We start from the raw sequence: 13,550 nt of genomic DNA on the forward strand, positions 1-13,550 counted from the left end.
ACCAATTGTGAGACCCATGGTAGATATTATTACTTATTTCAAGATCTTTAATTCATTAAGAAAACCAAGAGCCTTTTGTCCCTTTCATTATAGAGCATGCTCAGTTCTAGATGAACAAATTGCATACCCTTAGAACCAACTCTATTGAGGACCTCACATTTGACTACCCAGTTACTTAAGAAAATATACAGTGACACAAAAATCCTATTTGGCATTCAAAGAGGCACTGAATATCGGATCTCTACCATCATGGATAACTCAAATTCTATCAGGGTACATTTTTGCTGGACAATATATTTTTTTTCTCAACCTTAAATAATAAATAACAATAGAAATCATGCTTTCCATTTTTCCTCTAAAACTTTAACTAAAGATAGTCTCAATTTACGTGGAAATAGGAAGGTATTAATTGAGAAACACGTTTTCCTACATTGTGTAGTGTATTTGCAAATTAATAAGAGGTCAAATTTGCATATCAAATATTGGAAATCAACATTTTAGGAGAATCTAGAGAGAATTACAACAATGATAATACATAAAATGATGTGCACATGAAGCATAGGATTACGAATAAAGTCAACCATGCAAATAGCCCTCAATGCAAAACAAGGGGACAAACTCAATTGAATATGCCAAGACCATGATTTAGATCTTTCCCTATGGTTCTACCTATCATAAATTCTTAACTTTAATATTTTTATAATTGACACACACAATGTAAAATTTGTTGTCTAATATAGTCTTTAAGTCTCATAAATGATCTAACATTATCTTTCTATCTCCTCTTCTCATTTAGTATAATTAAGATATAACCTTAGAATCACATCACAATTACTCATCACAGCTACATAATGAAAAGTTTATATCCTCACTTCAAGTTATCCTATTTTAGGCCTTAGGTCCAAAGCAAAAACTAAGTGAACACCTTCTCTTGCACTGTGAAACATCCTCACAAATCAACGTGAGGATGAAAATCCATATTAAACACTAGGAATCAACATTCTACAATGATATAGTAAGTGTTAACAAGTTTGGCTAAGAAAAAGAAGTCAACCTAACACTCAGATTTGAGAATCGGGTCAACTAGGTAGCTAGCCTATGATACAGACTGACGAGGATCACATACAGTTGAGTAGAACAAATCTATGATTTGGGTCCTATTATTACACCACTACTTGTAATTACCACTTTTTCTTGGTTTATTCTCTAGTAAAATGCACACAATTCAAACTTTGTTGTCTCCTATGAGATTTTGGGATTGTGGGATTGTGGATGGTTCAATAAAATATATCTTTCTGTTTATATATCTATCTCATAGTCTTTCCTTTTGCAATAGAAAATGCATGACAATTTTCACTTTTTAGGATGGACACTAAGCATAACATATAATGTGATATATACGCTATTTTGAAGTATTAAGAATTCACTTATTAAACATATAGAATAACATCTTCATTCATGAGATAGTTAAAAATGCCTCTAATTTGTTTACGCTCTTAAAAAATTCATTTCTTAAGCCTTCTTCTAATACATATTTCTAAACAAAAAACAACATTTTAACTATATAAACTAGATATCAATTTGTTTTGACATTTTTAATATCCCTAATATATTTGTCCTAATTTATTGTCCCATTTCACCTATTAGTCCTCATCACGCTTTTTCCTTCCTCCACCTTTAACAATCATCATCATGTTGCTCACTCCATGGGGGATTCACCTTGTTGACCAATATCTTACCACATTCTTTTATAAAACGAGTTTTTAAATTGCAAAATATAGGGTCAATTTTGTAGGTATTAGGGGTGGGGGAGGGGCTGGGCATGTGGGGCAAGGGGAATTATAGGTATTAGGGGGGTATAAAAAGGGGTACTTGATGAAAATAGAGGATATATATTACAAAAAGGGGGTTATTTTTAAAAGAAAGATGTTCAAAAAAAGGATTTTGGGAGTTTCTTTATCAACAACTAATGAAATTAGGGGTATTCTTTAATATCCCATGCATGCAAGTGTTATGACATAGGTTGACTAAGTGGAGACCCATATAGCTTGCTCAAGCCACACTTCAAACCATTTTTTCCCCTTTAGACTAGATCAAGCATTTTCCTCCTCTTGCTTTCTAAAATCCCTGTTCCCACATCCATAAGATAAAATAAAGCACACTCTCTCAACACATATAAAATAGACATATCAAAATGCTCTCTTAATCCCTCATCTGCTAGTTATGTTGACAGGGGTGTTTATTTCAAAATAGACCTTTTAGAATTTTAATTTAATTTTTGGTGATTATTAGGTGGATGGTAGACATTTAACCTCCATATAATGTGGTGAAATATTCATAATAGTATTCACATATAAAGGGTTAATATTTATCTCCAAGTTAGTTATGCTCTTTTAATTAATTTATCTCAAATTAATTAAAAAATAAAATGTCCTATCAACACCTACCATATTGGGCATGTGGTATTGATAAGCCATAGTATTTTAACAAAAACTATTTACAACTTAAAATTTCCATGGTAAAGTGTGGGCGAATCTTCAGGGTTAATAATATTGTTACATGTTTTTTAAAATTTATATGTGTTTAACTCCTATTGGCTAAAAGAAGGCGATAGGAATACAAAATCTTTTCACAGGTTTGCAAATTCCAGACATGAAAAAAACACTATATGGAAGATAAATGATGGGCAGGAAGGCTTTCTTCACACTCAACAAGACATCTCAAATGAGGTTGTTAAATACTTTGAAAATCAATCAAAGAGATCTAGAGATTGCAGAATTTAGGACATTATTTGGGGCATTGGCCTTTATCCTCAAATGTTTGATGATGCACAAAATGAGTGCCTTTTCCAGCAAGTAAAAAAGGAGGAATTGTTGGGAGTCATGAAATCTTTCAAAAAAGATAAGAGTCTGGGGCCGGACGGGTAGCCGATTGAATTTTTTATTCACTTCTTTGACCTTATTAAATATGATTTGTTGAGGATGGTTGAAGATTCTCGAATATCAGGTAACATTCATCAACTTATATCCTCAACACTAATTGCTCTCATTCCGAAAAAATTGGAAGCAACCTCCTTCCAGGATTACAAGCCTATTTCTCTCTGCAATATTACATTCAAAATAATTTCTAAAATCATTGCTGGAAGAATTAAGGACACTCTTTCCATATTTTTATCTAAGGACCAGCATGGATTTTTAAAAGGAAGGAATATACTGGACGTTGTTGCGATTACTCAAAAAAGCTTGTTCACTATGCATACTAAAAAAAGTGAAGCAGTCATTCTGAATATTGATCTTAGGAAGGCATATGATTGCCTAGATTGGGGTTTCATGAGATGTCTACTTGCAAAAATTGGATTGAATTCTAATATGATAAACTGGATCATGGCCTGTGTGGAGAAAGTTAATTATGCTATCATTGTAAATGGTTTGCCTTCCTCTTATTTCTTAGCAGCCAGAGGTCTGCACTAGGGTTGTTCCTTATCCCCTTTATTATTTATCCTGGCTATGAAATATCTAAGTCTCCATATTAACAGGGCAGTTGCAGAAGGAAGGTGTCGTCCATTGAAGATCTGCAGAAATAATTTTATATCTCATAATTTATTTGTAGATGACATCCTTATTTTCGGTATGCTATGCAAACTTACATGGGAATGTCTTCATGACATTTTGGGACGGTTTCAAAAAGCTACAGGTTTGCAGATAAATGAATTCAAATCATCTATCTATCACAATGATGTTAATATGGAACTTATAGAATATATATCTTCTCTTTTTGGGATTGAGGCGTGGTCCATTAAGGAAAGTATGAAATACTTAGGTTTCCAATTAAAAGCTAATGGATATTCGAAATCGTACTGACAATGGATCCTTGACAGATATTATCAAAGGATTTTTGGGTGGGAATTCAAATGTCTCTCCATGGCAGGCAGAGTTGTTTTAACTCAATCGGTTTTGGCTCAATTAGTAGTGTACTGGGCTCACTTATACTTTCTTCCTGCTAGCATTATTCATTTGATGAACAAATTGACTACAAATTTTATATGGGGAGGTCAATCGGAGCAAAGAAAATATCATGTATCAAAACTATTGGAGATCACCTTGCCAAAAAAATTAGGAGGTTGGGGCATTCTGGATCTGAGGACTTTTGGAAAAGCATTAATTTGCAAGTTTGTTTGGAGGGGCATTTTTGGGGAGGGCCCTTGGAGCAATACCATAAAAAATAAATATATGGCCAACAAAGATATATCTTACTGGTTCAGGTTGGGGAAGATTGGAGTTGCTTATGGATCTACAATCTGAAGGAGTTTCCGTAAGGTTGAATCATATTTCCTAAAAAATTTGGTCTGGAGTTTTCAAACTAGTAAAAGGGACCTAATTGGGATTGTTCCGCTCATGGGCGGGGAGGAAGACATAAATTTATCTGAGACGCTTATAAATTTCTTTCATAGAAAGGGTTTCTTTACATGGGACAAGGTTATTGCGGCTTGGCAAGGACCATTCCCTCTTTGGAAGGATGCTGATAATATGGGGATGACAGGTGACTTGACACTGCAATGGGAGAATATCAGATGTTGTCTGAGGAACTGTGGTATTTGTTGTTCGTTGAAAGATGATATTCTCATTTGGAAGGGCACGAAAGCTATGGAGCCTGTATGTGTAAAGGATATCTACTTAAACCTGATAAGTTTAAAGGGTGCACCTACTGTTCCATACTTTCCTATAATCTTTCGGAAATCTGGTTACCCTTCTAAAACCATATTTTTCTCATGGCTGGTTTTCCATAACAAAAACCTGTCATGGGATAATTTGCAGAAGCAGAATTGGTCTGGACCGGGATATTGTTATGCTTGCAAATCCGTTGATGAAAACAATTATCACATGTTCTTTCAATGTCAGATATCCCAGCAACTTTGGCGCGCCCTTGCTGCATATTTTGGTTTCCCCTATGTTTCTCATGCCTCTATAAAAGAGGTTTTTATTTGGTGAAGCTATCAGAAAGAGACATGGAGGCCTATCATTTTACTTGTCCTTTGGGTTATATGGAAATGGAGGAATAATATTATTTTCAAGGACAGAAAGGAGCCTTTCTTGGTTGTTTTTGATTGTATTGTATCCCTCTATAATACAATACATGCTAAATCTTCCTAGAGTAATAAGTCAAATCAGTCACATCAATCACCTGATCTTATTGTGTTTCTAAGAGCGTATTTTGACGGAGCTGCTCAAAATGGCATTTGTGGTTGTGGTGTTCATATTATTATGGAGGATAACTTGCAATATCAAATTTTCTAGAATGGGGGAAAGGGTACCAATTGCAAAGCAGAGGCTATGGCACTGGCTGGGATTCTTTCCATCTATCACTTTCTAAACATTCATTCCATTCTGATTTGCGGAGACTCCAAAATAATAGTTGATCATGTATTAGAGAAGAATCATATCAACAAATTGCATCTTGTAGGCTAGATGGAAAGAATCATGTATCTTTGGAGGAGGATGGAGGGACTCTCAATTCAGCATATCTATAGATCACAAAACCAACAAGCTGATATTTTATCCAAGAAAGGTCTTCTATCTGAATTAGGTATCTGAAACATGGAGGTTATATATGATGCAAAAATTTTCCCCATCTAGGAGTTATCCCTCCCTGGTACTGTACTTCAATTTTCATTGCAATCCCCAGGTATGTCCTTCCTGTTTTATCATTCCAGTTTTCTAAAATTTTGTGATCATGATTTCGCCTCGGATAGTCCTGCAGGTGGTGAAAATGACTCATATGGATAATTTTGTCTTGGATTATGTCACTATTTTCCTTTTTGACGCTCGCTTATGCTTCTTTTTGCAAGCTAACTAGCTGTCTAATCTGCTGGGCTATGAGTCCAATATCGGGACTGCTATGGTTTCAAACTCATCTGAAATTATCTTTGTACAGATTGGTCTGGCCTTATCTCATGCTACACATGATGTATTTTTGTCCATTATATATCTTATATAATATAATTAAGCTTTTTTTGCTCTGAAAAAAATAATAATAAATAATTAATTAATTAATTAAAAAATAATAATAATTTAAAATAAACTTATAATTATATATATATATATTAATTCGGATAATATGAGATGTATCGTGGGGTAAGTATTTTGATTCTTATCATGAATTCATGCCTATGCATTTATCAACCATTTAATTTATACGAAGCACTAGCAATATGTTGCTAAACATTTAAATAATTTAAGAATCTTTAATATGAATGCACTGATTATATATTGATAAACGTTTAAGTAATTTAAGAGTCCTTAATATGAATGAATGTGGTAGGCCTTTGTAATGAGAATCCTAAATAGAACATTTCATCTTCCCATATTTAGTTTATTTTATTGTAAGATTCATAATAAATATTGTTTAGAATTTTTAACACCTTGAAAACTTTCAAGTTATTAAAAAACTAATACATGTTCCTAGGATTTTCATTAAAATAATTCCTTAATTGTGTTGAGAGGTGCTTTCCAACTCAGTATGATGTGTAACATAATGTAATGTAACATCCTGTAGACATATTGACTTGGTCAAATTAAATTAAACTAAAAATAAACAATTTTTATTATTATTGTTATTTTTTTCGAAGAAAAATCATAACTTTTTATTAAGATATACAAAGTTACATTTCTACATTCTAGGTGCATTCACTATCCATCCATCATGAGTTCAAAAAACAAAAAATAGCAAGGTCATAAAAAAAATGAGTTTTTTACACATCTAGCCCATGAGTCATTTTAATGTTTCTAACAAGTTGTTTTTCAACTCTTATCCCTAGCAAAAACTTGAGTAAAAACCGAGCTACTCAACCATATAAAAGGTACAACATATTTATAACAACTGTCCACTAAAACCAACATATCAAAATAGTAAAAGTATAACCAACGTAAATATATAAACGATTGTCTTGTGGTTATAGATAAAAAAAGGTTGATCAACTTAAACATATGAATTGTCTCGTCTATGTCGTCGTTGACCTGCCAAGAGCCCAAATCTTGTCTAGTACCATCCTAAGAGAGTTTATATGCCTCTAAATTCTGCTCCCTGTAAATATGATGACAAGAAACAAAATCAAAAGTTGATTTAAGCATTGTATCTCTTCAAAAATGGGCAACAATATATGTTTATGGCACCTCTGGACAACATTGAACTAATTTATCACATTTAGAGAATCCCCCAAAATTTGTAATGATAAGCATCCCAGCTCTAGTGCCCAACAAAGGAGACGTTTTAAGGACATAACCTCCGCATAGTTATTAGTTCCTAATCCCAGACCTATTTTGCATTTTAGGACTCATTAAGAATTTAAGTGAATGATGAGTCCTCCTCCATATCGGTCGTGTTCGTCACAGGCACCATCAAAATAAGCCCATGGGATCTCTTGATTGATTTCCTCCTCTTCTACAATCCTGGATGTTGAGGGTGTTCTTTTACAATCCATGAGAGAATAAATGGCTTCTATTTTGGAGGCTATTATTACTAGTGTTGAAGAGATGTCTCTGAATATTTCTTTGTTCCTAACAAGATAAATGCCCTAGCAGAAAACTAGCAGTATGTTCCTATGCATCTTATCTTGTGCCGCATCCCATCATTGTTTCCATGCCTCTTCAAAGGATTGACCTCTCCAAACAAGGTTACATCTGAGCCCATGCTTGATGAGTTCTAGTGTATTGAGGGCGAAAGGACAATTGAGGAACATATGCATGACCGATTCCTCTACGTTTTTGCACAAGCTGCACCAACCTATCCCATCTTTATGTTTCTTTTGTAAATTATCCCAGTTCGGAATTTTGTTCTTGAGTACACACTAGAAGAAAAGTCTTTATTTGGTAGGGCAAGTCAGTTTACATAATTTAGAGCACCACAGATCATGATCTTCTTGGAACCATGATTCAATCTCGAATAGATATCCGAATTTGGGAGCATAAAGACTTGAAGGTGCATGAACCCATCTTAGGATATCTTTTTGATCAATGATTCTTATGTGTGATCTTCTTAAAGCTGATATGTACTCTTGCCATATATTTGTGAACTCATTATTTAACTGTATTTGCTTTGCATTCATCCATCGTTATAACTAGAAGGTATATCTTTTGTTATCTACTATTGGGCTCAAGTACACTTTCCCTTACACATTCAAGACAATAACTAATTCCATTGGGAGAGTGAAATTTTATGGCCCCCGACCCAGAGGTCCAACTCGATTCTAAATCTTTCCCCATTTTCTACATGCCATGCTAGTCCGACTACTATAAGATTGAAGAAATCCACAATTACTTTCCATATTGCAGACGAATTGGGTATTATTTTAACATGATTTCTTATCCATTCACCCAAAGGGAGAGGAAAAATATATTTCCTTGAAACCACTGCAGTCCATATGTTTTCAACAGATATAAGCCTCCAACTAAATTTAGCCGATAAAGATTTTGTGAAATTGGAGAGGTCTTTTATCCCCCAACCTCCCCAAGATTTGATCTATGCAATTTTGTTCCAGGTGACCCAAGGGAGAGTGGAATCTTCTTTATTTCCTACCCATAGGATTTGCTACACATTTTCTTGATGTCCTATAAGATACCTTTTGGGACCCAGGTGAGAGCATCCCAATATACTAGAATAGATTCTTTAATAAGTACTAATCGACCTGCTCTTGACAACCACTTATAGCTCCAATTTTTTATTCTTTTCTCCACTTTTTCCACCAACCACCGCCATTCAACTTTCCTGTAGTTGTTTTCCTTCAGGTGAAACATTAGATATTTAAAGCTTTCCTTGATATATTTTGCTTGGAATGGAGGATAGGATTTAACTATTCAAATTTCCTGCTATGAGAGGCCTATATGTGTAATATATGACTTCCTTTCATTTATCATCATTCCTGTAGCTTTCTGAAAAGAGATAGGGCTTCCTTTAAGCACTCTAGGTCCCTTTTGGATCCATTACTGAAGAGTAAGATGTCACCCACAAAGGGGAAGTGGGTGATGAAAAGATTGGATGCAACTTCAATTCCTTGGACATCTCCTCTTATTTTAGCTTCTTTTAACACTCTACTCAACCCTTCAACTACTAAGAGGAACAAAAGGGGTGATAGGGAGCACCCTTGCCTCAGACCTCTCTGAGAATGAAAGAATAAAGAAGCTACATCGTTTATCAAAAGTACAAAGGACACATTAGAGATACAACCCATAATCCAGTTTATAAATGTAATTTCAAAACCCAGATGGGTCATCAACATCCACAAGTGGATCTAATTGATTTTATCATATGCTTTAGAAAGGTCATTTTTTACCATAATACATTTGAGATTACGGGTTTTGATGTTGTGCATACCTTCATGTGCTACCCCAATGGCTTCATGTATTTGGCGTCCATCTAGGAAATCAAACTGTTCTTTAGAAATATTCCTAGAAAGTACAAATAAGAGATGAACGACAATAATTTTTGCGATGATCTTATAAATAAAATTGCAAAGTGAAATTGGCCTATACTCTTCAAAGGACCGAGGGACATCTACTTTAGGAATCGAGCCAGAAAATTTATGTTGAAGGGATCACGAATTTGGCCCCTTTGATAGGATTCTTCAACCACTCTGAGGAGGTCATCCCTAATCTATTCAAAGAAACCCTTATAGAATTCCACAATCCATCCATCCGGGCCTGGAATTTTATCCTTTTGCATGGACTATAGGGCCACTTCATCCTCCTTCTTAGTGATAAGTGACATCATCTTTTGGTTATCTTCCTCCTCTGCAAATCTGGGGAAAAACTGGGAAATTCTGATCACTTCTGCAATTGATGCTTCCCGTGGCACCTTGTAGAGGTTCCTAAAGAAATCCTTGCCTAACACTGTTATCTCTTCAAAGGATTTTTCCTTAGTGGCATATTCCTTTTGCATTTCCCATATAATATTTTTGTTTTTCCAGCCTCTAGTGAAATTATGGAAAAATTTAGATTTTTCATCTCCAGTCCTCAGCCAGATAGCCCTGCGCTTAAGTCTCCATTGTTCCTCCTAGTCTAGCATGATCCTTCTTTTTCTAGCCTCTAGGTCTCGAAATCTGTCCTTTGCCTCCTCTGTCTCATAACCCCTTCCTTCCGGGTCCTCCATTATTTCCAATTCATCCTGAATCAATTTAAGGTATCCCTCATCTCGCAACTTCTTCTATGTTTCCCACTGAATTGATACCTATTTTTCCTTCTTAAGATTTACCATAAATTGATGAGCTGCTGATTGCAAATTAAACTAGTTGTAAAGGGTCCAAGTCACTTTGATGAGCTTAACGTAACTTTTCCTCGTTCAACCAAGAAGAATTGAATTTAAATGGGCTTCCTAGTTTTCGGCTTCCCCCTTTTAATTCCAAAAATATCGGATGATGGTTCGAGTCACCTCCTGCTCCAATCCACTAGTGGAACATTGGAATCTTTCCCACCAATTCTTCAGCCATTAGACACCTATCTAGCCTTTTTGCCACCATGGCATTCCCTATGCGCTTATTTCTCCAAATTGGCTTGTATTTAATCAAATTTATGTCAAGGAGCTTCCCTTCTATCAGCTTCATGGAGAAGAAATCTGCTAGAGGGCCTTCATGAGCTTGAGGGCCCCATACCTCCAAAGCCCCAAGTGAGAAGCTCAAATCTCCCCCTATCACCAAATTTTCAGCCTTCATAAAGGATTTTGAGAACAGGGAGGTCCAGAAGGATTCCCTATCTTGACATGGGCCATAAATATTAAGGATTGTTCGGTCCAGTCTGAGCTTGACCGAAAATACCTCCACTCCAAAGACCAAATCAGAGCTCCAGTAATTTCAATTCTAAACTTAATAAGGGTGTAACCCATGGCTATGCCTCCAAACCGACCCCTAACATCCATAGTAATAAAGAACCAACCCGGAAACATCCTGGATAGTACCTCCCTAATCGAGTCTCCAGGACCTAATTTTTCTTGAAACATATCAATATCTGAACAATTTTTATTATTGTTATTTTATTATTTTTATTTTTATTTGGTGGTTAAGGTAAACTTGACTTGCTCAAGTTACTAGTGTTTTTTGAGCTCTAGGTTTATGATAATCCATGGTATTCATGTGGAATATAGCCTATTTAAAGGGAGCATTATAAACCAACTTAGATCCATCTTAACTTTGGATTTACCAAGCATCTCGAGGGATCAAATCTCTTGATATGCAAACCTCTTTTAGAGTGAAAAGAGATTTGATCCCTCTTAGCACTTAGTAGATCTAGATTTTGCACCTCAAGAGGTAGGGATCAAATCTCTTTTTACTCTAAAAAATGTCTTCACCTCAAGAGATTTGATCCATTTTCAATTCTTGGTAAATCAGAATTAAGATATATTTAGACTAATATATATTTATAACATTTAGTAAAATTACAAATAAATTTTTATTGATATAATAATATTACAAAAGACAAATGAAAAAATACAATATCATGAAATTATATGAAAGATTCACCTTATCATAATATTTTCATCAACAATATCTATTTAATTTTGTAAATTCATCATTATATTTTTGTGAAATTTTCACCAAAGTTTTTTATTAACTATAATTTCTAAAATTTAAAAATATAACACTATAATTAACTTAAGCAAAAATCACATCATAATTCATATTGCTAACACGTTTCAAACCAACGAATGTGGTTCATCTTTAGGAACCACACTCGTTTCGAAACTCATCCTAAAAATAAACCATACTCGTTGGTTCGAAACGCGTCGACAAAATGAATTATGATGTGATTTTCGTTGAAGACTCTTCTCATAAATCTATTACGGATCACAAAAACCTTAATTCAACATATAATTAACTTATTTATCATTCATATACAACCCGGTGTAAATCAGATCATCTACATATCACTCATGCAAATGATGAATTTTCGAATTATATTGAAAAATAAGAAAAAATAATAATAAATACAAGTATCAAACAACTATTCAACTAAACGTGATTAATTACATAGCTAAAAAATAAGAAATGTCTATAAGTTAGTCTCTTAAAAAACGACACACCTTTCCTGTCGATGGCGAAGATGATGTATAATTGTTTCTCGATCTCATTTTCTCGGGTTACAAAACTAAATTCACCATTGTATTTATATTTGGATTTTTTATTCTTAACTAATTTCTTGTTTCATGCACTTAATCCACGCAAGGAAAATATGGTTTAGTTTATGAAATAGTTCTAAATTATAAACTACATGTATTGTTATATAAAAGAATTATAGAAAACGGGTTTTGAATATAAATTCAATACTTTTTTTTAAATATGTATTTTATATACTATTACAAATCATTTTTTTATTATATAAAAATTATTTTAAATATAAATACAATATATTTTTTAAATATGCATTTTATATACTATTAGAAAACATTTTTTTAAACCTATTGTCAAATAATCCTGAGATAAATTACATTGATAAAGGCTCATCGTGGTCACGACTCCATTCGTAGAAATAGTTATATTTAGTATTCGACAAATTGCATTATTACAATTTGAACAGACCGTACATCTCATTGCTGGCTAATTTTAACTAATTTGCCTCATTGCTGGCTAATTTTAACTCATTTGTTTGTGAATGTAGAACTCAACCATTTTTTGGTAGAATTTTGATTCATAATACTCTATTTATTTGTGGCTTTAGATATTGTTATTTCGATTAATCAATATAATGTAATTATTTATTTTTATAGGTTAATTATTTAATAATAATATGTAATGTGTAATAAAGTTGATATTTAAAAAATATTTACTTATAACGTCTAATCCCTACACATCTCCCTTATATTGAAAAACACTTATTTTTAATATCTAAACTCTAATGTCTAACTCCTAATGTCTAATGCCTACACATCTCTCCTATACTCGACACAACAAATACATATTAATAAATTTTTCATTAAAATAGTTACTTAATTAAAAAAGTATAAATTGCATACACTTTAATCCAATTTTATGTATCATCTCATAACTGACCACCCTGTTTTTTTTTCCCACCGGAAAAATCGTAATCTTTCATTAATATAGTGAAAAATTACATGTAGTAAATGTTATTCCGCATATGCAGTTTATGTTCTGTAACTACAAACCATTCATATATATGGCCGTGTCAGTATCAAAAAGTCATCTCGCAGGATGATGTTGTGTCAAAAGTAAAAAAATCACCACACAGGATGATGTTGTAAAAGTGTTCTATACATATGTACACCTCGCAGGGTGTTGGTCATGAAATATAAACTGTAGTATCTACATCCACACTGAATAAACAGTAATCCTTCAAAAATTTAGTGACCATCCACCTGATGGTAATTTTGATCTATATAGGGCCTGTGGTAGTACTGATAATGAGATGAGCCCCTCTGTTCTTGTATTATCCACTGTCCTCTTGGCAGGTGCGTGGCTTCCTTGGATAATCCGTCGGCACTGTGATTATGCTCCCTGTAGATATGACGAACAAGTATGGAGTCAAAATGATTTTTGAGATGAAATACTTCGT

The sequence above is a fragment of the Pinus tabuliformis genome, chromosome 5_1 (assembly GCF_031772625.1).
Source record: "Pinus tabuliformis cultivar Carrire ecotype Pingquan chromosome 5_1, CPIR1, whole genome shotgun sequence".
NCBI classification, from domain to species: Eukaryota; Viridiplantae; Streptophyta; class Pinopsida; order Pinales; family Pinaceae; genus Pinus; species Pinus tabuliformis.